Genomic DNA, 20,533 nt, shown 5'->3' with positions numbered 1-20,533 from the left:
AAGAAGTGTATTATTCCACATTCTGGTGTAATATCTACAAGGCTGCCTTTCCAGATACTCTGTGGCTGGTTGTAAAAAAGTGCAGCTATTGTGGCATCTTTTTGACTAGGGGGAAGAAAGCACTGTGCATCTATGGCCATCCTCCCCTCCCTCCAATCTCACCAATGTTGACTATCTTCCCCACCATCTCCCTCCTGATCTCCCCCATCCCAATAAGCAATGTGAAGGAAATATTCCCAAGGTCATCCTTCTTATTTGGATTCTCCTCTATAAAACGAAACATCTGAAGGAAACAAAAATGGGGGAATCCCTTGTGTCTCCTACTGCCTGAAAAAGAACAGTACAGGCAAAGGATGACTCTTTTTGGGCAGTAGGGAAAAGGAGACATATTTCCAACTGTAACTGTTCTTTTATTGAAAGCAGGGATAGACAGAAAAATCCCCAAACAGGGTTTCCTTTCCCTTTTGTTTTGTTTTAAACAGAGAAGGTCTGAAGAGCAGGAAAAGGATCTCAGCAACATTGCCTTCAGGCAGTTTACAAACAGGGAAATCAGGAAGAAAAAAAGATAGCCACAAGCCCCAGCAGCAGCTTTACTCCCAGCTGAGGAAATGTTTTCAACAGCAGGCAGGGCCCATGCTCCCTCTGCTATGAAGTAGAGAGCTGCACGGGAACGGGGATGACGGGAATCCCGCGGGACCCGCGGGGATCCCGCGGGTTCCCCCTTTGGGTCACGGGGATCCCGTGGGGACGCCCCCTAGGGTCGCGGGGATCCCGTGGGGACGCCTCCGAGGGTCGCGGGGTTCCTGCGGGGTTGGATCGCAGTGCACTGCATTCGAGCCGCGAGGGTAGTCTTCTCCTCCTTACCTGCACTGTCGCAGCACACAGCCGAACGGAAGTCTTCCCGATGTCAGCGCTGACGTCGGAGGGAGGGCTTAAGCAAAGCCCTCCCTTCCTCCGACGTCAGCGCTGACATCAGGAAGACTTCCAGTCGGCTGTGTGCGGCAGGGCAGGTAGGAAGAAGGCAATGGCGTACGAAAGAGGGGGGAGGGGGCGGTCCGCCCCGAAGAATGTGCACAGCTGGTCAGGTCCCCCGATCGACCGACAACAGGCCCGGCCGACAAATCTCCCTGCCCTGTAGCCGCGAATCTAAATTACCTCTTACAGCAGCTTCACTACTCCAGCTGCTGTAAGAAGGTAATTTAGATTCGCGGCTACAGGACAGGGAGATTTGTCCGACCGGGCCTGTTCTGTTGTCAGTCGGGTGCAAAAGCGCCACAAAGGTGGAGGCAGGGAGGGAGGAAAGGTGGAATGGAGAAGAAAAGACGCTAAGGGGGGAGAAGGCCGCTGAAAGCACTGGGGAAGACAAAGGGGTGGAGAAGGACGCTGAAAGGACATGGGGTAAACGGGAGGAGGGGGGGAAGGATGCTGAAAGCACATGTGGAAGACAGAGGGGGGTGAAGGACCCTGAAAGCACTGGGGAAGACAAAGGGGTGGAGAATGCCACTGAAAGGACATGGGGAAAACAGGGGTGGAGAAGGCCACTGAAAGGAAATGGGGAAAACAGGGGGGGAGAAGGCTGCTGAAAGGATATGGGGAAGACAGAGGGGGGAGAAGGCCGCTGAAAGGACATGGGGAAGACAGAGGGGGGAGAAGGACGCTGAAAGGACATGGGAAAGGCAGAGGGGGGAGAAGGATGCTGCCTGACAGGACATGGGGAAGATGGTGGGGGAGAAGGACACTGGAAGGAAATGGGGAAGAGGGAATGGGGAGAAGACCCTGGCAGGGAAGAAGACAGAGGTGCCAGACTATGGGGGGAGTGGAAGGAAAAAGATGGGTGCCAGACCAATTTGGGATGGGGGAGAAAGGGAGAGGCACAGTAACAGAGCAAATGGAAGACACAGAGAGAAGAGAGGCAGTGGATGGAAGGAATTGAATGAGAATATGAAGAAAGCAGAAACCAGGCAACAAAGGTAGGAAAAAAATTCTTTTTTTTTTTTGCTTAAGGATAAAGTAGTATATTAGTTGTGTTGATAAAAATTTATAAACATTAGAGGCTCTGGTAGAAACCCGTTTACAAAGTATGTATTCTTCCCAATTAATATTTCCAAATTAATAAAGTCTTTTTGCTTATTTTTAAATGGGTTTCTACCAGAGCCTTTAATTCAGTAGCATAATTAAATGAAATAACTATTTCTGTAGTTTATAGGGACGGGCGGGGACGTAGGGGATTCCTCGCGGGGACGTAGGGGATTCCTCGCAGGGACGGGCGGGGACGGAGGGATTCCTCGCGGGGACGGGCGGGGACGGAGGGATTCCTCGCGGGGACGGGTGGGGACGGGTGGGAGTCCTCACGGGGACGGGTGGGGACGGGTGGGACTTTGGCGGGGACGGGTGGGATTTCTGTCCCCGCGCAACTCTCTACTATGAAGCTCACATCTTCCAGCCCCTCCTCTTGTTCAACAAGTGGGCCCAAGTTTCCAATTCACAGCCCTTAGCTTCTCTTTCCTCATCTTATCTCCCTACACAAAGGTTTTGTCTGTGCATGTGCAAACAAGCCAATGCATATGTATGAATGCATGGACAGATGGACTGACCCAACTCCCCCCCCCCCCCCCAACAAGCAGTATTGTCCAATGCAAAACACACTTGAAAAGGGGAAAGACAACTTTCAGTGCTGGGTACCTCTGCAAACTGCATAGCAGATTTATACTATTATTATTTACTCAAATGTGAATCTTTTTAGAGTTTGTGCACCAGCAGTTGATCTCCTAGCAGGTGTGACTACAAACATAGAACACTTTCCTCCATGGAAACAAACATCTGCTGTTGCTGATCACAGCAGAGTGCCATGCCTATTTCATAACTGATCTCATATAGCTTGCAGTCTCTTAATGACAATTGCTCACACAATAAATACCAGCCATGGGGCTTAAGAAGCTTAGAATGTAGAAACACAAAAAGGTCTTTGTTTTCAAGTAAATAGAACATGGAACCTGGAGGCCATCACAAAGCTCTTCCGTACACTGTTAATCCATGTTATCAGGACAGCAGTATAGTTGCACACATATGCTTATGCGCACACACAAATACATACATATATTGTATATGCTGCTGAAACAATTTTAGGCATCCAATCAAAACATTGAAATACTGATGCACAAATTGAACGATCAGTACTTCCAATGAGACTGGGTGATTATTATGCTGATCAAAGAAATTAGGACCCCCCCCCCCCCTTTTAACAAGCTAGAGGTTTTTAGCACGAGCTGTAAACAGGCTGCTCACGGCCAGCCCCAGCAGGGCCTTTCCTCTGCCGAGTCAGATAAACCTTAGGGCTCCTGGTCATGGGCATTTTACCCAGGATCTCTTGCACATCCACAACAGAGTAGCCAAGTGTGGAGGCATATCTTTACACCCTACAAGGAGGAAGACTTGTTGCAGCTCATATTAGAATTATACTAATTGCAAGTCTATTTTCCTCCATTGCTAAAAAAGCAGGGCCATTATACTTTAATGTCTGTGAGGTCTAAGGAGAAAAATACGCAGTAAATAATTTAAAACCCTGCGGTCCAACATACTTTCCAGAATATAATCATTTGAATGTTAAAACCCTTGGGTGCCGATATATAGTGGAAAGGAATTATAGCACAAAGCCTGTCAGTGAATATTGTACTATTTCTACTCTGGAATTTCTTTTTGTTCATTGTTTTGAACTTATGTAGCTTCCACCTCTCTACCTTTCTTAGTCTTCAAAATCCCTGTACGTCCCAGTACAGAATTAACCCAATCTCACCACACAGCACTGCTCAAACTGCATTGAAACACAAACAAAACATATGCAGAAGGCTAGAGTGGAAGAGCCTAGGACGATTCATCGCGGCTGATTCAGAACAGCCGTTTCATCACTGAATAGGCCACAATAAATCAGCAGTACCTGACCTCTTGAGGGGGGGCCTATGCCCTCCTACTCACCTCCCCAAGATAGGAGTGCCCCCCCCTGTCCCACATACCTCTTAAAAAGTTCAAAGCTGCAAGCAGCATCTTCCACCTCCTGCTCACGCCAGCCTCAGCTCCCTCCGACATCACGTCCTAGTACTGCGACTAGGAAGTGATGTCAGAAGTGAACCAAGGCTGGCTGAGCAGGGGGTGGAAGATTCTGCTCACGCTGGTGAATATTTCAAGAGGTATGTACCTGCCTGTACCGAGAGCAGATGCAAAGAGACAAGCAGACCTCCAGGCTGTGAATGCATGGTTGAGGAGATGGTGCCAGGAGGAGGGCTTCCACTTTGTGAGGAATTGGACGTCCTTCTGGGGAAAGAGTAAACTCTACCGGCGGGACGGCCTGCACCTGAGCACAGCGGGAACTAGACTACTGGCAGCCAATGTGAGAAAGGAGATCGAGAGGGCTTTAAACTGAGGAGAGGGGGAAAGCCGACAGCTGATCTGATGTTGACGCTTCGGACAACGGTATCCAGAACAGATGCTGAAAGGGATGACTGCAAGGAGGAAGAAGAGAGACCGGTGGATCTTATGATCAGACAGCGAGGGAAACATCAGGTAAAGGGAGCTTGCTGGGAGGAGACTAAGGGGCATGGAGACACAGGGGGACTGGGTGGCACGAGGGCGAAAGCTGAGGGCAATATAGGGGTGCCACAAGGCGAAGGGGATCAAACTGAGGCTCAAGGGATGATAGCCCAAGAGGGGGCAGGTAGGGCTAGAAAACCCAGAGGAAAAGCGGGGAAGTGGGGTGGCGGGAAAGTGGGGAAGCCGAAAGCTACGAGGGTAAAGGCTGATGGCAAAGCAGAAGCACAGGGAACTGGAGAGCTGCCCGAAATTCAAATTCAAGGGGAGGCGGCCCAGGTAAATGCAGAGGTGGAGGAAAAACGACGGGACCTGCGGTGCTTATACGCAAATGCAAGAAGCCTCACGGCCAAGATGGGTGAACTAGAAGTCGTGGCCAAGGGGGAGGACCTGGATATCATTGGAATTACAGAAACCTGGTGGACAGAGGAAAATCAATGGGATGTGGCGCTGCCGGGGTACAAGCTCTACAGGAGGGACAGGACCCACAAGAAGGGAGGAGGCATAGCACTATATATAAAGGACTCTATCTACTCGGTCGGGATGGATATGGCAACGAAGGCAGAGGGGCTGGAATCGCTATGGGTCAAATTGCCGGGAAACAAGGGTGCAGGCATAAAACTGGGGCTGTACTATCGCCCACCTGGTACACCAGAAGGAGTCGGACACAACTTGGAAGCTGAACTGAGACAGGAATGCAGGACTGGAAGTGTAACAGTGATGGGGGACTTCAACTACCCGGGGATAGACTGGAGTACGGGTCACTCCAACTGCACTAGGGAAACAGGATTTGTAGAAGCCATGAGGGACTGCTTCATGGAGCAACTAGTCAGGGAACCGACGCGAGGGGGTGCTACTCTTGACCTCATCCTAAACGGATTAGGGGGGCCTGCAAGAGGGGTAGAAGTGGGAGGACCACTAGGCAACAGTGACCACAACTCGATCAGATTCAAATTAGAAAGGGGGACTCCCATAGTAAGGAGGACCGCAACAACTGCGCTCAACTTCAGGAAAGGAAACTATGTTGCTATGAGGGAAATGGTGGGGAGGAAGCTCAGAAACATCTTTAGGATGGAGACTGTAGGAAGCGCCTGGACCCTATTCAGGGACACCCTGCTGAAAGCACAAAGAATGTACGTCCCCAGTTTCAGGAAAGGCTGCAAGAACAAGCGGTCAAAGGACCCGGCTTGGATGTCAACTGAAGTAAAGAGGGCAATAAATGACAAAAAAGTATCCTTCCAGAGATGGAAAAAGGACCCAACGGAAGAAAATCACCAGGCGCACAGGAAATGCCAAAAGGAATGCCACCGAGAGGTTAGAAAAGCAAAAGGGAAATACGAAGAGGGGCTGGCCAGGGAGGCGAAAAACTTCAAGGCATTCTTCAGTTACGTAAAGGGGAAGCGACCAGCGAGAGAGGAGGTGGGGCCGTTGGACGATGGGGATAGGAAGGGAGTGATTAAAGAGGATAAAGAGGTAGCTGAGAGGTTGAACACGTTCTTCTTGTCGGTTTTCACGAGAGAAGACACATCTAATATACCGGACTCAGAGGAGCTCATGAGTGGGGAACAGGCCGAAAAATTGGAGCACATAGAGGTAAGTAAGGAGGATGTCCTCAAACAGATAGACAGGTTAAAATGCGGCAAATCACCGGGCCCAGACGGGATCCACCCAAGGGTTCTAAAGGAACTAAGACAAGAAATAGCGGGCACAATACAGCATGTTTGCAACCTATCCTTGAAAACTGGAGAGGTACCAGAGGACTGGAAATTGGCGAATGTCACACCTATCTTCAAGAAGGGATCGAGGGGTGACCCCGGGAACTACAGGCCGGTGAGCCTGACTTCAATTATAGGGAAGATGGTGGAAGCTATGATCAAAGACGGCATTTGTGAGCACATCGAGAGAAATGGCCTACTGAGAACAAGCCAGCACGGATTCTGTAAGGGAAAGTCATGCTTAACGAACCTTCTGTACTTCTTTGAGGGAATAAGCAGTCGGGTGGACAATGGGGAACCCATAGACATCATTTACCTCGATTTTCAAAAGGCTTTCGACAAGGTGCCACATGAAAGGCTGCTTAGGAAGCTGTGGAACCACGGGGTGGGAGGGGATGTGCACAGGTGGATCAAGCACTGGTTGTCGGGTAGGCTGCAGAGGGTCGGAGTGAAGGGCCAATATTCTGACTGGCGGGGAGTCACGAGCGGTGTGCCACAGGGATCGGTGCTGGGGCCGTTACTCTTCAACATATTTATCAATGACCTGGAAAAGGAGGCAAAGTGCGAGGTTATAAAATTTGCAGACGATACCAAACTGTGCGGTAGAGTTAGGTCCAGGGAGGAGTGTGAGGACCTGCAAAGGGACCTGGACAAGCTGGAAGACTGGGCAAACAAATGGCAAATGCGCTTTAACGTGGAAAAATGCAAGGTCATGCATATAGGGAAAAAGAACCCGTTGTTCAACTACAAATTGGGGGGGGCATTGTTGGGAGACAGCAGACTTGAGAGAGACTTGGGTGTGCTGGTGGATGCATCACTGAAGCCATCTGCACAGTGCGCAGCAGCCTCGAAAAAAGCCAACAGGATGCTGGGCATCATAAAGAGGGGCAGAAGTCATCATGCCATTGTATCGAGCGATGGTGCGTCCACATCTGGAATACTGCATTCAGTACTGGTCGCCACACCTCAAGAAGGACATGGCGGTACTTGAGAGAGTCCAAAGGAGAGCAACGAAACTGATAAAAGGGCTGGAACACTGCCCATACGCCGAGAGGTTGGATAGGCTGGGGCTCTTCTCTCTGGAAAAGAGGAGGCTCAGGGGAGATATGATAGAGACCTTCAAGATCATGAGGGGCATAGAGAGGGTGGATAGGGACAGATTCTTCAGACTGAAGGGGACAACAGGTACGAGGGGGCATTCGGAGAAACTGAAGGGAGATAGGTTCAAAACAAATGCAAGGAAGTTTTTTTTCACCCAAAGGGTCGTGGACACTTGGAATGTGCTACCGGAGGAAGTGATCAGGCAGAGTACAGGACAGGGATTCAAACAGGGATTGGACGGATTCCTGAGGGATAAAGGGATCGTGGGATACTGAGAGAGGTGCTGGGATGTAATACAAGTATAGAAAACTAACCAGGTAATAAGTATGGAAATCCAACCAAGTCGTGAATGTGCAAGACCGGAGGATTAGGACTTCGATGGGAAGATAGGACTTCAAATGGGAAACCAAGGTGGCAAGGGGGCCCCTTCTGGTTATTCAGATAGGTCGTGACCTGTTTGGGCCGCCGTGAGAGTGGACTGCTGGGCAGGATGGACCTATGGTCTGACCCGGCAGAGGCACTGCTTATGTTCTTATGTATGCAGGGGGGTGAGGGAAGAGAGGCACTGGCAGGAGGGGAGATGGAGAGACACTAGCAGGAGGGAGGACAGCAGGGTTGCAGAAGAGGAGAGGTACTGGTGGGGGGGGGAGAGGGAGAAGGAGAGGCTCATTGAGGCAGTCGTGGAAAGGACAATTTATCGCAATCAAGATTAAACATCCCACGATGAAACAGCTGCGATAAAATCACCCCAACCTGAATGTGGAAGGAGAGAGGGCACTCAAATTGACCAAAGGTACAGAGAGAAGGATATGTTGAATGTTTCTTTTCTATTCATTCATAGAACACAGCAAAACTACTTGAAATCATTAAAAATATTGTGCAATAGAAAAAAAACACACTCCCTTGCAACCAAATACCTTAATTATGAAATAGTAAAACCTAAGATGGTTAACATTTGTACTGCAAATTTACAGCGAAATAGGTACATACATTATGGAAAGCAGGTTTGATTGGTTCTACAAGAAATTCCTTGTTCACAGCTATAGCAGGCTGATGTAAATGTGATGTAAGGAATGACAGCAGTGACTATTTTATTAGTCATCTAGTTGACCCACCCACCTCATTGTAATGGAGAATGGATCAACATTTTCCTTTTTAGACAGGTGCTTTTTCCCCCTCACAGAAAAGGCTTAAGGGTGGTGAAAGGTAGGCAAATGCAAACTACTTCTGATCACAAGACAATGAAGTGAATCATCTTGGTTTTCAGAAACCAGCAGGCCGATGCTCGGAACTTCTGCGCAGGAGAATATCATAGGAACAATGCTAATAAAAATAAAAAAACCTTCTTAATGTCTAGCACTAATAACATGCAAATCATATGTATGCTATTAGTGTTGAACATTGGGAAATTATTTTTCAGAACCTGCCTGGCTCTTGAGCACGGTTAGCAAAGCTCTTGTGTGCAAGACCGGGTGATGTGGGGAGAGCAAGCTGGTATAATGGGGAATTACAGAAGGCAGAGGATCCATGCAAGGGAAGGAGGGCAGGGAGCAGTTCAGATCCCGGCACTAGATGCAGGCACAAAGAATGAGACAGAGAGCACCCGATTTCCGTGTGGCAAAAAAGTCAGACAAGCTGGCGTTAGGTTTTCTGCAATAGGGCACAGTGTTTGTAAGGGCGCTATTTCTGAGCATTGGGAGGGAATGGTTAAGTAGCTCGTTTGATTGCAATTTACGTTGATCTTCAGCGCCCATGCTGTTCCCTGCGCTCAAGCACTTTGAACATGTGCGAACCCTAGTGCCAGGTTCTGAACACCAACCTGCTAGAGCAGTGTTTTTCAACCTTTTTACACCCGTGGACTGGCAGAAATAAAATAATTATTTTGTGGACTGGCAAACTACTAAGACTGAAATTAAAAAAACACATTTCCACCCCGTCTCCGCAAGCTCAGTCCCCACAAACCATCTGATCCCATCCGCACAAGCCTCAGTTATGTTCAACATAAAATCATATTTTATTAAAGTATAAAAAGAAACAATTGTCATTTTATAAATATAAATATACAGAGCAAGGACCAACAAAACCCCCTGTCTCCCCTCCCCTTCACATATATCCCCTCTACTATCAAGAAAACTGAACAAGCCAAATTATTACAGAATGCTACACAGAAATATCATGCTAACAGAATACTGCAGTCACACATGACAGGAATAGTGTTAGGGGAGTGCCCCCTGGTCAGAGAGAGCCCTAAGCTAGCTGGAAGCTAAAGAAGCATTGTCTGGGCTTTGCAGTCCCCCAGCATCTGCCCGTTCCATCCACTGTCCGCCCTCTCCCCTTTCCATATATATCTGACTTCTTTCTATGCCCCTCTCCCCTTTCCATCCAGCTTGTGCCTCCTCTCTCCTTTTTACATCATTCATTCCAGCTTCACTGCTTTCTTCATTTTTATCTCTCCTACACCAGATCTAGCATCTTTATCCCTCTCTCATTTCTCTGCTGATCCCCTTTCCAGCATCAATCTCTCTCTACTTTCTCATTCCTCTCTCTCCCCTTTTCCTCATCTGATCTCTCCATTCCACTCTGACCTCTTTCTCACTTCTAATCTCCCTACCAGCTGTTTCTTTCCTTTTTTTCCTTCTTCCTTCCCTCCTCCCCCTATCCAACAGTAGCTCTCTTCCCATCTCTTTCCTTCCTCCCCTCCCAGCAGCATCTCTCCTTCTACCTCCCTCCAGGTCCAGTAGCTCTTCCTTTATCCAGCAGCTTCCCAGCCTCCAACAGTGGCTTCCTCCTCTTCCAGCAGCTTTCAGTACTTGCCTGCAGCAGTGATTTACTTAGGCAGCCTTGGGTCCGTTGCCGCCTCTGAGGAAAGAGGAAGTAGCCGGTGAATCACTGCCCTGGCAAGTACGAGAGCTGCTGGGAGGGGAGACAGCCACTATCAAAGGCTCCCCAGGATCTTGCTCCCGCGCACGCTGACCATCTCCCTCCACCTGCATCTGTGCCTACAGCTCTCTCCCTTCCACCTGCACCTTCCCCGCGGCCTTCTTCGGCGACTCGGCAGGGCGGCGAGATGCTGACGTTGGGATCTTCCCTCTCTGAGTCCGGCCTATTTTGTTTCAACTTCCTGTTTCCAAACAGGCGAGACTCACAGAGGGAAGGCCCTGACGTCGGCAGCCTGTCTTGATTGCCTGAGGCTTGGAGGAACAGCAGCCTTCCAACACTACCGCAGTTGGCAGGAAATTTAACCGCCAACTCGATCTCGCCGGCCCTGCACAGACTGACAGAAATTTTCTGCGGACCAACACCGGTTAGCGGACCGGCGGTTGAAGAACAGTGTGCTAGAGTACAAGACTCATGCATAAAATATCTCCTTTGCTTTATAAGTTATCTTACAAATAAAAGTCTGGTAGCCATGCATAACTATAGTTTAACAATAAGAAATTACCCATTCCTTCCTTTAGCTCAGCATGAAGAGTACAGCAATTCTGTCTTCAAGCTGGAATGGAGAATGTGCTCCCTCAGGATGTTACTCTGCTATGATTTACTTGCAACTTCCTCCTGCTCTGGGGAGAACTAGTGAAGGGAAGAGGTAGGGAGACAGTCAAGGGACCTCTTCAATCACAGGATCTGGTGCAGTTGTACATTTTATGACACTGTAAAAGCAACCTTGAGGCATAAGTCAGGGAACTAGTGAAGTGCTTGGAAGAGAATACTTTCTGTGGTAAAGGTTGTAAAGTACCGCACTTTTGATTTGTCAATACAGATGCTACTTAGATTAATATAACTAGAGAAAAACAGGTTCATATTTTGCTGACTAAAGACAATGTTGAACAAGATGAAAGGGATGTGTGTATGTTGGGAGGAGTCTTTATACATCTGATACTTTTGCATGCTGTTTCTCATGAACTGTCACCCAGTACTATTATAGATTCAACTCTCTTTCTGTTCACTGTGTAGGTTTTTAACTAAAGTCTCTTACACTCAAGGCATTTCTCAGCTATTGTCTGTAAAGCTGTTTAGGATTTCTCCTGAAGAGCCTACACAGTAATTATTATCTTGAGTTATTATGCAGAGTTGTTATTCTCTTTAGAATGGTTCCCACTGATCTCAAGATACTGAACTTTGCTTGCAACCAACCAGAAATGATCCTTTAATGATATACATACATCACCTTCTGGCACATACATTCCATGCAGCCTAGGACACCATCCACAGTATCTATAGCATGCAACTAATAAAATGCATAGTATTGTATGTAGCAATGCAAAAATACAAAAAAATTAAAATAAAATAAAATAAAAAAAACACTTTAGGTAATTGAGCCTGCTGTAAAGCAAAACCTTACATTCTACATCTGTTAGTGACAAACCAGCTGTTTTATAAAGTGCACAATAAAATAAATCTTGAACAAAAGAATGAGAATGCATGTCAACAAAAATCCCACCTTTTCTTTTCAAAGGAGGGTGAGCTTTGAATGGCTTAAAATCTAATTTCTTTTATCATTTAGAGTCACACTATTTATAAGTAAAACCAGAGCACAACTGTGGCCTTTAAACCAGTTTCAGGAAGAACAAAAGAATAACCATTCTGGGTCTAGCCCAGTATACTGTTTCCAAGTTTTATTAAAAATGTAATTGAACGCCTACCCAAAATTCTAGGCAATTTACAATGGTAAAAAAAAGGGGCCAATCCAGGTCACAAGTACCTGGCAGAAACCCAAATAGTAATAGCAACATTCCATGCTACCAATCCCAGGGCAAGCAATACCATCCCCCATGTTTGTATGTCTATTTCAACAACATGTTTTGGTTTATCTTTTTATGATATAAAGCATTGGCATACCTAATGTATTTGAAACCTGGAGTAGGTCATTTTTTTAACACATCCTTAGAACAAAGCGAAGAGGCTTATCTGTAGGTGTTTTCCCCCGAGGACAGCAGGCATATATTCTCACATGTGGATGACATCATTCACTTAACCCAGTATGGACACTGCCAAGTCCACTGTGACTTTAAATCTATAGGCAGTACCCATACAGTGCACACTTTGAGCTCTTTTTTCTAAAGTGGGTTAAGTTTTGGGCTTCACACACTATAATGCAGGATTTTAATAGTTCCAAAACTAACACTGGCTTCCAATAATGGCGCAAAGAGTTCAAAATCTGTATTTTGGTATATAGAACATTGGCTTAGCACTGTCTTATTTAAGCTCATATAATATGCTCTTTAGAGAAAAGCAATTTCTGGAAGATCTACATGTTTTTAACTTTTTTCCTAATAGGGGGAAAGGATTTTGGACTTGTATACCATCTTTTTTGTAGTTTTTATAACCACACTCAAAGCGGTTTACATACAGGCACTTCAAGCATTTTCCCTGCCTGTCCCGGTGGGCTCACAATTTATCTAATATACCTAGGGCAGTGGAGGATTAAGTGACTTGCCCAGGGTCATAGGGAGCAGCAGCACAGGGTTTCAACCCACAACCTCAGGGTGCTGAGGCAGTAGCTCTAACCACTATGCCACACTCTCCTACAAAACTGTATTATTCAAAAAAGGTTCTTTTGTTCTACTGTCTTATGAAACTGTGCATATCTGGAATTCTCATAAAGGAAAAGGTTCTTATATTTATAAAGGAAATGTTTAAGTATTTCTTTAAAAGGTAAGCCTTTAACCATTTATATAGAGATTTAGAGAAAACAGTCCATGCCTAGTTAGGCAGAGAGACAATAACACATGCTCATGGTTTTGCGAAGAGTTCAGGGATGGGGTGGGGGAGGGGTGAATTTTCTTGTATTACACAATTGCTATAGTTTACAGTACCAGGTAAATGTTAAACTTTAAAAAAGAAAGTAAAGTAATACTGCTTTCAATTTCTAATTCCATGGTGGGACTAATAAACCTACAGTGTAAGGCTGATCTGACCAATAGCTTATATGCTTCACAATGTGTTACTCTCGCACTTTTCTGCCATATAATAACAAGAAATATATATTAAAAAAATAAAATGAACCTATAAACTCTCATACTTAAATCCAACACCAACAACTCCTCACTCCCATATTGTTTATCCAATTTCTCAATGTTATTATATCTGCCCTCTGAATCTGTCCAAGGCATGTTTAAATTCTCTTTCCGGGCAGACCTCTGTTAGGCCATTCCAGGCACTGCCTTCCATCTCTATGCTATGTTGACTGAACATCTGGTCATCCCATGCTCATTGGTAATTAGGGTTCTTTAACTGTATGGCCAGATTACCAGTCTTCTGGGAAGCTTAGTACAGCCATACAACTTTTGTTAGAACTACAACTATATTGTTCCATTCAACCCCAGCTTTTTTTTTTTTTTGGGGGGGGGGTTGGCAGGCTGATATACTGTAGCTGTACCACCACTCTCTCCATGCATATAGCCTTGTAGTGTCTTCATTTTGCCCTCTAAACTAAAGTTGCATAGGACTGAACACTCAAGCTTCTTCCCTATTTCCTCTACCTGGTGTCCACCACTTGTCTTTACCAGAGCACTCTGTCTATTCCCAAGCATGCCTAAATTGTCTCATTTACATTAGCTCTGCTATTCCTGGCATCTATATCCTCTCTCACTAGAGCAGTATTTTCTCATGATTCCTCTGAACCTTTTTCCCTACAACTACATATCATGACCTCTTGTCTTTCCAATTATTTGGTCTTAAAAAAAATTCTCCAATAAATTTTATATTAGAATAGGGGACCAATCTATTGCCATTATTTTTAAAATTATTTAAGAATCTGTTGTGTTTGAGATAACATAGAATAGTATAGAAACATGATGGCAGATAAAGGCCAAATGCCCATCTAGTCTGCCCATCCACAGTAACCATTATCTCTTTCTCTCTCCAAGAGATCCCACATGCCTATCCCAGGCCCTTTTGAATTCAGACACAGTTTCTATCTCCACCACCTCTTCTGGGAGACTGTTCCATGCATCTACCACCCTTTCTATAAAAAAGTATTTCCTTAGATTACTCCGGAGTCTATCATCTCTTAACTTCATCCTTTGCCCTCTCATTGCAGAGTTTCCTTTCAAATAAAAGAGACTCAACTTATGCGCATTTACATTACGTAGATATTTAAACTTCTCTATCATATCTCCCCTCTCCCGCCTTTCCTCCAAAGTATACAGATTGAGATCTTTAAGTCTGTCTCCATACACCTTATGATGAAGACCACAAACCATTTTAGTAGCCTTCCTGTGGACCGACTCCATCCTTTTTATATCTTTTTGAAGGTGCGACCTCCAGAATTGTATACAATATTCTAAATGAGGTCTTACCAAAGTCTTATACAGGGGCATCAATACCTCCTTTTTCCTACTAGCCATACCTCTCCTTATGCAACCTAGCATCCTAGCTTTCGCCATCACCTTTTCAACCTGTTTGGCCACCTTAAGATCATCACATACAATCATATCCAAGTCCCACTCTTCTGTCGTGCACATAAGCTCTTCACTCCCACAAATTTTTTATATTGTACCTAGTTACAGTGCAGGCTATTTCCAGCAGGATCCATCACAATAATGCCACCTACTTATTCTGGTTGATCAATGGAAGAAGAGGAAAATTCACAACAGCCAAAGACATAACAAAGAGAATCAATCTACTGGCTATTCACTGAGCTGCTGTACATATCTGATAGGGTGAGAAGAATTGGAACATACTAGTCATTTCCATTCTGAAGTGACTGTACGACCTATAACTCATTTCTCGATTAGAATGAAACCAAAGAGCACTGTCAAGCTACTGTATCTCTACAGAACAAAAATGATAACACACTATTTCTCCTATTTATTGTGTTATTTTTCTATGAAAATTTTATTATATATTTATTTTGTATTATTACAGTATTTTAATTTAATGGACTGCAAATACATTATTTTGCCTTTACAGTGGTACGACCATATTTCACATTTCCATATCTCAATTGTTTGCTCTGACTTAACTGTTCTTTGGCAGTTCATGACACATAAGAATTGCCACTGCTGGGTCAGACAGTGGTCCATCGTGCCCAGAAGTCCACTCATGTGGCGGGCCTAAAGTCAAAGACCAGTGCCCTGAAGCTAGCCTTACCTACGTACGTTCTGGTTCAGCAGGAACTTGTCTAACTTTGTCCTGATCCCTGGAGGGTGTTTTCCCCTATAACATATTCCAGTTTTCTACCACTCGCTGGGTGAAGTCAATCAGGCTGTACATGTATACACATTGTGCCAATACACATAAGAACATAAGAATTGCAGCTGCTATGTCAGACCAGTGGTCCATCGTGCCCAGCAGTCCGCTCAGGCGGCGGCCCCCAGGTCAAAGACCAGTGCTCTAAATGAGTCCAGCCTCACCTGCGTACTTCCAGTTTAGCAGGAATCTGTCCAACTTTGTCTTGAATCCCTGGAGGGTATTTTCCCTATAACAGACTCCAGAAGAGCGTTCCAGTATTCTACCACTCTCTGGGTGAAGAAGAACTTCCTTACGTTTGTACGGAATCTATCCCCTTTCAACTTTAGAGTGCCCTCTCGTTCTCCCTACCTTGGAGAGGGTGAACAATCTGTCTTTATCTGCTAAGTCTATTCCCTTCAGTATTTTGAATGTTTCGATTATGTTCCCTCTCAGCCTTCTCTTTTCAAGGGAGAAGAGGCCCAGTTTCTCCAATCTCTCACTGTACAGCAACTCCTCCAGCCCCTTAATCATTTTAATCGCTCTTCTCTGTACCCTTTCGAGTAGTACCGTGTCCTTCTTCATGTATGGCGACCAGTGCTAGACGCAGTACTCCAGGTGAGGGCGCACCATGGCCCGGTACAGCGGCACGATAACCTTCTCCGATCTCTTTGTGATCCCCTTCTTAATCATTCCTAGCATTCTGTTCGCCCTTTTCACCACGTACCGCCCCGGACATCCTGTATTTGTGCATGAGATTTTTGTTATCGACATGCCTCACTTTACACTTATCCACGTTGAACCTCATTTGCCATGTCGATGCCCATTTCTTGAGCTTGATTATGTCACATTGTGGATCTTCACAATCTCCCTGTGTCTTCACTACACTGAATAACTTCGTATCATCCGCAAATGTAATTACCTCACTCGTCGTACCAATGTCCAGATCGTTTATAAAGATGTTGAAGAGCACGGGTCCAAGCACCGAGCCCTGCGGCACCCCACTTCCAGTCCGAGTATTGTCCATCTACCCCCACTCTCTGTTTCCTATGTTCCACGTATTTCACCCTTGATTCCATGGCTCGCAATTTTCCGAAGTAGTCGTTATAGGAGGGGCGGGACCGAGGCAGAAGGAACATGCTACGGCAGCGGCAGGGCTCCAATTTTGACGCGGCTCCTTTTAACACTGACGGAGCTGCGCTGCACCTGATGGAGGGAGGCAAGGAACGGTGATTGTGCACTGTTGGGCCCCTCTTTGGCCTCAGGCCCTCTCCTGCCTCAGTATCTGTGCGTTGTGGATGCTCCCTCCTGTCTCAGACCGCTGGAGGGAGGTGCCTGTCATCAGCTGCCGGGATGGAGGGAGGGAAGAAGAAAGGAACCCTAGCAAGCGAGTTATCAGAAGACAATTAGAGCCTGGGACCCCAACATGATCTGAATAATGACCAGATAACAAAAGGTAGAAAAAATAATTTTATTTTCTGTTTGTGATTACCAATAGGTCAGATTTGGAATGTGTATCCTGCCAGAGCTGGTGTTAGACAGCAAGCGTGAACGAGGACCTAAAAGAGAGAGGAAAAGTCTTTTTTTATTTATTTTGTTTATATCACAGAGCCGGCGTGCGGTTGGAGAGGTTGTAACCCTATACTTCTACTAAGACTAAGGAGTCCTTTTATTAAGGAACCGATTTAGCACGAGCTAAAACGGTTAGCATACCTTAATAAAAGGACCCCTAAGTATCTTAATAAAAAATTTGTCTCGCGACTTAGCCTATGCTTTAGATTTCAGTCCCTTATGTGATTGAGTTTGACTCCCCTGAGCTAGATGGACCATTGACTGATCCAATATGGCTATTCTTATATTCCTAGTGGAGTTGGTTAAGCAGGAGGAAAACAGATCTTAAAATGATTTTGTTTGTGTTAATTTCCAAGTAGATTATCTTAACAGAGCTGCTAGTACATGTTACTTTAAAAGTGTATGGCATCTGCAGAAATAAACTATATACATATCTCCACATATATGTATCAGAGCAAAAACAAGAGTTATCATCAAATCCTATTTTCCCAATTAAATCCGGTTTACTAAAGGGATCTAATGTTCAAGTGCTGATTAAGGCATAATGAATGTTACAATGAAGGACTCAGTATCTGGCTAAGCCACACAGTCTGGACAACTATTTAATGGGCTTAGGGACCTGTCACCATGGAAATCTTTGAAAACAGCGTCTAAGCCTATCAGCAGCTGTCAAAAGTGATGCCCAAAAAAGGTGCCATCAAGGAGTTAAGGTCAGAGAGGGTGGCAGGGGAATTAATAGAATAAAACTAAAGTGGCTTAGCTTTTCCTCACTAAATCGCCAATATTCCAAAACAAACTCTCCCACCCATCAACCTTGCATTAAAAACACTGCCATTACTAAGTTAAAAAAAAATAATAAAAAAAAATATATATATATATACTGTCCCTGCTGTATAGTGATGCAGTGCAAGTCCAAAATTTCAGCCTGCCTGTGGTTTAAAATTCGAATTTAAGGACTAAAGAAGAGATGAACAAGTCAATTTTGTTGATTTATTCACTAATAAATACAGAATGCTCCATTTATCAAAATTGAAATATTTACAGGAAAACATACAAAGAAACAAAATATTATGTCTCATTGAATTACACATTCCCCTCCATATTCGTGGGTTCGGAACTCGCAATTTCAGTTATTCGCAGTTTTCATCTCGGTGACCCAATCCCGCATCGCAGACCTCTCCACTTACTTTTTAAAACCTGTTGGTCTAGCAGTGAAGTGGGGCAGGAGCGATCTTCCTACGCTGCTGCCTCATGCAGAACTGGGAACAAAAATGGCTGCCATGAGTTCATGAACTCATGGCAGCCATTTTTGTTCCCAGCTCTGCATGAGGCAGCAGCATAAGAAAATCATTCCTGCCTTGCTTCCTTACTAGACCACTAGGCTTTAAAAAGTAAGTACAGTGGAGAGGTCCGGGCAGTGGAGGTGGGCCAGAGTCGGCCCTAAAGTTATTCATGGGCTGGCTTTGCCTCCAACTCCCCCAAATATGGAGGGGGATGTGTAGACCATATTAAGTCATAGAAAACAAGCATTTTCCTGTAAATTTTGTCTTTGAATGTTTATTTTTTGCTGTTTGTAATATTTACTGTAAATGTTCCAGCATTGCCATCTCTCTTGCACTCACCCCAAATCTCCTCCTCTTGCCACCCCGACTCGCCGCCCTTCTTTCGCCCTGACTCTCCTCTTGCCGCCCAGACTCTCCTGCCCTTCACCCATGGTTGGGCTCACAAAGTATTAAAAAGTTAAAAAAAAAAAAAAAGTTTCCAGCTCTGCCAGACATGGAGGGCCAGCACATGCACAGACCATCTCTAGGCAAAAAAGATGGTCTGCGCATGCGTCGGGATTGCTAGAGAGCGATCCATGCGGTTGGTTGGAGGCATGATTCTGATTGCCCTCATTTGCATGAGGGTGCTTCATGAATTAGCCCCCCGGATCGGATCAGATCAGTGGCCTTAGTAAATTTAACCCATAGTATGGAGTTGGCAGTAGAGGAGAAAGGTGCAGATGAGAGACTCGTGGGGAGGAGAAGAGAGGAGAGATACTGAGGAACTGCAGAGTGAATGCATTTGTAAGTCAATAAGAGGAGTTTGAACTGTATGCGGAAATGGATAGGGAGCCAATTAAGTGACTTAAGGAGAAGGGTGATGTGAGGAGTAGCCTAATGGTTAGAACAGCAAGACGAGAACTTGAGTTAAGTGGGTTCAATTCCCACGGTGACATCTTGTGATCCTGAACAAATCACCTAACCATCCATTGCTCCAGTTACAAAATAAAAGATAAAGACTGTGAGCCCACTAGGGACAGAGGAAGTACCTGCATAGATTAACTATAAGACACCTTGGTTGTAACCACTTGAGCCCAGTATCCTTCCTTTACTGAGGTTCAGATTTTGGTGGTGGTAGGAGAATAAACAACTTGCCAATACTTCAAATCACTATACTGCCCGATTTGAATATTCTTTAAATTTACTCATATGGCCCATAACACTCAATGGATGAAAATGAAAAAAAAAAAACCCCAAAACAAAAACCTGAAATCCTTTACTTGTGGCTTAAACACATTGAAAAGAATTAGCACCATATCTACATTATTTGAATGTTCTGATTTGTGCTTATTAGTTGCTTCATAAGTTTCATGTTTACCTTTTAGAATGTATTATATCTCTCTCATTTGAATTTCAGTGCTGTTAATAAGTGTATTTTTGAAACCGTTTCATGGTCTTATAAATTGCAATTCACTGATTTGACTTTATCTTATTCATTCTATTTATATTTGGTCTTTTTTCTACTGTTATGCTGTTAATGCACATATAAACAAGCAAGCAATTTTATATCATTTTCATTCTATTCATTCATAGACATTAAAGTCTAAATAATGCCAGTAACATAACAAAACATGATTTTACAAAAATAATTCCCTGCACAGTCAAGACTGCAAGGATTACTAGATGTCTTTCAGCAGCTCCCCTCCCTCCCTCCCCCTTACCTTCGTGGCCAAGTCAAAATGATCTAACAGCAATAAAATTTTAAAAAACACAAAGCACACTATATGCAGAGAAAATGATAATTATCATTTATATTCCACGGGTTTTCAAAGAGGTCAAGGCAGATGACTTTATGCAATATCACCTCAGTAACAACTATATAAAAATAGACAAATATACCCCCTCCTTTTTTACTAAACCGCGATAGCGGTTTTTAGCGTAGGGAGCCGCGCTGAATGCCCTGTGCTGCTCTCGATGCTCATATACTCCCTGCGCTAAAAAACGCTATTGCGGTTTAGTAAAATGGGGCCATAGTGTAAAATATAGACAGCAGATATAAATTCTCAAAACGGACACATTTTGATCACTAAATTGAAAATAAAATCATTTTTCCTACCTTTGTTGTCTGGT

At 44.9% G+C, this 20,533-nt stretch overlaps 1 protein-coding gene across 4 annotated transcripts in view; it reads right to left on the bottom strand.

The window, feature by feature from the left end:
- The window catches only part of EZR (ezrin), a 201,076-nt gene that overhangs the window by 167,689 nt on the left and 12,854 nt on the right, over positions 1-20,533 (bottom strand). The window contains exon 1 of one of the 4 annotated variants that reach the window (XM_033937967.1): positions 10,840-10,952. The exons of the other annotated variants lie outside the window; for them this stretch is intronic. The gene's annotated coding sequence lies outside the window, so the exon portion shown is untranslated. Of the gene's footprint in view, positions 1-10,839; positions 10,953-20,533 lie in introns of those variants that run through there. 4 annotated transcript variants of the gene reach the window in all.

Source organism: Geotrypetes seraphini, chromosome 3, assembly GCF_902459505.1.
Source record: "Geotrypetes seraphini chromosome 3, aGeoSer1.1, whole genome shotgun sequence".
Taxonomy (NCBI): Eukaryota; Metazoa; Chordata; class Amphibia; order Gymnophiona; family Dermophiidae; genus Geotrypetes; species Geotrypetes seraphini.
This window is presented reverse-complemented; position numbering and strand designations above follow the sequence as displayed.